The sequence below is a fragment of the Fukomys damarensis genome, unplaced genomic scaffold (assembly GCF_012274545.1).
Source record: "Fukomys damarensis isolate Sample0158 unplaced genomic scaffold, DMR_v1.0_HiC HiC_scaffold_39, whole genome shotgun sequence".
Classification (NCBI taxonomy): domain Eukaryota; kingdom Metazoa; phylum Chordata; class Mammalia; order Rodentia; family Bathyergidae; genus Fukomys; species Fukomys damarensis.
Window position 1 is genome coordinate 111,362,264 of NW_022900951.1, and position 4,836 is coordinate 111,367,099.

The following is a 4,836-nucleotide window of genomic DNA, read 5'->3' on the forward strand; positions in this document are numbered from 1 at the left end:
ACTTTCATGGGATGGTTTCAAATGGTAGGCAGTGAAACTGTCAATTATGGACAGCAGTCTGTATCTCAGGCTCAGCTAATTATGCCCACTTAATTCAGCTCTTATGGCAATCCTCTACTTTACCTATCTCAGGCCCTCAGCAGCCAGATATAATATTCAGACCTTTTGCTTATACCACAGCTTCTGTTGTGACAGTTCTGATTTCGGAAATCTGGTTCACTTGCTTCATCCAGGCCTAGCTTAATTGTACCCTCCTCCAGGAAGACCTCTAGGATTGCTCCTTGCACTCCCCCTAGCAGTTGGCAGTTCATTTCTTCTGTGGACACACAGAGAGACATTAGAGCTGCGATGCATGAGAATGATGTGGCATCAGGCTTGGCCTGCTGTGATGGGCCCAAGTCATGCACAAGCAATGTGGGACGTAAGGTTGTCAAATGTAGGAAGGCCAGAGGATGTGCTTGCTTTGGCAGCACATATACTAAAATTGGAAGGCCAGGGCATTTCAACAAGTTAGCTCATAGCAGCCTCCCTGCTCACCCTGTAATATCGCAAGCACGCTGGCTCGGGGAAAAATGGCTTCAATGTTTTCCAAGCAGAAGTTTGAACGAAAAGTAAAATCATGTTGGTTATAATCAGTTCCCAGCTTTAAATTTGTAAGACACTACAGACAGACAGATGGCTTAGTGTGCAGTGCTAAGAATACAGCTGTAATAATGCAACTGCCTGCTCCTGGGGGATTAGCTTCCTAAGTCATAGTTCATAAGTGACACGAGGCTGAGGGGAATCAATAAGAAGGCCGCACTCAAAGAGTACAGAATCCTATTGAGACAAAAAGTTAGTAGTGGAGATCTACTCCACACAAAAACAAGTACGTATGTGAGGTGATAAATAGTGTAATAATCTTGACATAATTCTTCCAGAATGCATACATATGCAAAACATCAGGTTGTACCCAATAAATACATACAATCATTACTGGTCATTTGAAAAAGGAACATTCTCCCGATTGTATGACCTCTCTACTAGAAACTCTTATCTCATTTTCAAACGCAGCAAATGTTTAGAACTGAGTTCTTTCCAAGTTACTGCTTCACGAGGCCAGGGATTTAGCTCAGTGGTTCTGCCACCTACCTCACAAGTGCAAGGACCCGAGTTCGATCCCTGACACCAAAAACCAAGTTACTGCTTTGTGGTACTACTTGGCCAAATATGTATAGGGGCAAAAGAGTTGTCATAGGCTTTCTGCAGCAATCACTGAGGTAATGCATCTGAGGACACAAGCCCTGTGAGCAGGAAGAGAAGGAAGACCATGACTGTTGATGTGCATCCAAACCCCAGGAACTCCAGCTCGGTCCACACCTGTTGCTGAGGCTTCTCCCTCCTACGGGGATGGACACATGGCTGGACCCTGTCAGTGTCAAGTGACCTTCGTTCACCTGTGTCTCCATTTCCTGGGCACAAGTTGCAAGTATCTCATCCATACTTGATCACATATAGAGGATCCATCTGGGGGAAAATGATCCATCCCCCCCCATGCAACATGGATGGGGGTTAAGTTGTATATGGGCTTCAGGTATGCTGCTTGCATTCATATGGCAGATTTTGTCCCCACCTGCTGCTTATTGTTTACAGGTGTTCTTGTTGTTTTTCAGGTGCAGGTGCTTTCTTAGTTGTTAACTATAACAAAATATCTTGTGCTGATAATTTATAAATGATGGAAGTTCGTTATCTACAGTTCTGGAGATGTAGACGTCCAAGATCAAGAAGGCACCAAGAGATTTCCTGTCTTGTGAGGGCCTGTTTCTCACAGATGCTCATGCTATGTGTCCTCCCATGGTACAATGGGCAAACAGCCTCCCTCACCGCTTTTAACTCTGATTTGCATCTTAAATGCCATCCAAGGACACATGTTAAAGGTCTCATCCCTATTGCACAGTGCTATTGGCATCTGCTGGAACCTTTAGTTGGCCTGAGCTAGTAGAAAGAAAGAAGTGAGGTCAGTGAAGAAAATACTGAGAGTGCAGCCCCTCTCATCTTACTGTCTGCTATTCCCGTCTTCCTTTGCCTTCCCTCCTCTCCGTCTCTTTCCCTCCCTCTCCCTCTCCATGTCGATCTCCTTCTCCTTTGTAGATACCGTGAGGTATAGCTTCACTGTGTTCTTCTGCCATGATGTCTTGCCTTGTCACAGGCCCCAAAGCATGATAGCTATCCAACCACACACTCAAACTACTGAAAACATGCGTTCACCACATAATTTAATGTATCCCAGGTATTGTGCCACAGCGATGGAAAGCTGACTAAAGCACTGTCTTAGAAGGACACTAATCCAAAATCATCTCCCAAATATAACATGTATTAATATAATTATGTGAGAATTAAGTTCCTACATTAATTTTGTAGGAACACCAGTACTCAAAACACAAAACTCCAGCTCTGTCCACACCCATTGCTGTGGCTTCTCCCTCTATTGGCCTCTGCATTTGGACACATCGCTGGACCCTCTCAATGCCAAGTCACAAGTACTTGGGAGGCTGAGATAGGAAGATCACTTGAGCCCAGAAATTTGAGGCCAGTATAGTCAACAAAGTGAGACTCCACCTCTGCTTCCACCAAAAAAAAAAAAAAAAAAAAAAAAAAAGAAAATAAAAAAAAACAAACACACAAGAAATAAAAAAATGAGTATCAGACAGTAATTAAAGTTATCAAAGTATGTGAGATAACCATATTCAAGCCCTTTTGCAAGCACCTTACAATTACCCAAACTAAAATCAACTGAAATAAGATACTCACCTACAAGATTGGCAAGGATATACACAATGTTTAAAGGCTGACTATAGTATTCTTCACAATGTGGAAAGAAAATATTCCAGATAATGGATACAATCATAAATAAGTGATTTATAAACAACAGTAATGTTTGGTTGTGGCTTTCAAAATTATCATATTTTCTAACCTCATAAAAAATAGCACTGTCTTGAATCTTTTGTGTTTTCTGCCTTGTTATTTTGTTATTTTGACATCTATTCAAAAACATATTTTTAAAAATTCTGCCACATTTAATGTTGGAGAGAATGACCCACTATGGAGTCATTTTGCAGTTCTGAAAGTTTTCCTAGCTATACATATGTATTATGCTCAGCGCTTTTATATCCTTATTCTTTCAAGTGCTTCTGATACTGTAGTGGCCTTTACTAATTCATCAGTTTTTAAACTGGTGCAATCTATAGCTAAATGGAAGGAAAATGCATCCTTCTACTGCCCGTTGCATTGATCATTACATACAGCATCTCATAATCATAATTTTGAAAAGTTGGATGGCAAGTTTTTCAAGTGATTTATTTCAGGGAGCCTAAAGCAGTTTTCTGAAAATTCCACCATGGCCACCTCTTTGGGAAGTTGTTTTTATTTTGTGTGTGTGCATGTGTGTCTGTGTTTTATTGTTTTGTGTGTATATGTGTGTTGGGGATGAAAGCCAGGGTCTACCACATGCTGTGCAAGCCCTCTGCCACTGAGCTGCACAACTAGTCCAGGAAGTTGTTTTTAAGTCCAAAGTTGAACTGCACTCCCTACAACTAAGCATTTTTATTTTTTCCTTTCCCTCATTGGTTTCTTCCCATCTAAAGTAACACCACTGTAGCCATAGACAGTTGTATTTTTAGATGAGTTTTGCTTGTTTTTAAATACTCAAAAACCGGTACATGCTGTAGAAGTAGCAGAAGTAGAGTATAAAACTTGATAAAAGCAGATGTTGATGTAACAGTAGGGAAGTTGTACTGTAACATAAAGTAGCATGATTACATAGTAAGCAAATGAATCAAATAACTGTAAGTCACAAAATCCCTTACTACAGAATATCAAAGGATTTAACTTTTAATCTTCCTTACTTTAATTGCTTGTGGTGCATTATTCTTTGAATAGACTGCTCTGTATTATGAGTACTAATAAGGCTTTATTAATGCTGCAATGAAATCATATCTGTGGCCAGGTAGCTAATACATTTCACACTCAGAGAAGAGAATAATGAATGCGTGGAACCTAACTCACATGGAGTTAGAGTCCAGAGCCAAATGTAATCCAAGGAACATTAAAGGGCTGAGGACTGAGGGCAGGGTAGGAGTGTGGCAGCAGGCCTCATTAATTTGCAGAATACCAACGCCCCAGGTCACCACCCTCAGCAAGCTCCTTCACAAATCCACTACCCTTTTCCTCAGTGCTCCAGAGAAACCTGAGCCCTGCCCTCGGATTCCCACCAGCCTTTCTTAGAGGCTTTAGATGACAAGTACTGCACCTTCTTTATCAGTTTGCGCAGTAACGCGCCTGCGCAATACAGACCACCAAGACTCCAGAGCCAATCTCCGCGCAGGCGCCCGAGCTCTGCTCCATGGCTCCGCCCACATCTGCCCACATCTGCCCCCAGCCTGTGCCCACCTCCACCAATACTCACTTTCGGGGACGGCTTGGTGCTGACCTCTACTCAGTCCAGGAAGCCAGGAAGCCCAGGGGATCCAAGCAGCAAGACGCTATGGACGGTCGGGTGCAGCTGATGAAGGTATTCATGGCTTGGCCCCGGCCCAACAGGCGCCGCTGGAGGAACCCGATTCCTTTTCCCGAGACGTTTGACGGGGACACCGACAAGCTCCCCGAGTTCATCGTGCAGACCGGCTCCTACATGTTCGTGGACGACAAGACGTTCTCCAGCGACGCCCTGAAGGTGACGTTCCTCATCACCCGCCTCACCGGCCCGGCTCTGCAGTGGGTGATGCCCTACATCAAAAAGGACAGCCCCCTGCTCAGCGACTACCGGGGCTTCCTGGCCGAGATGAAGCGGGTCTTCGG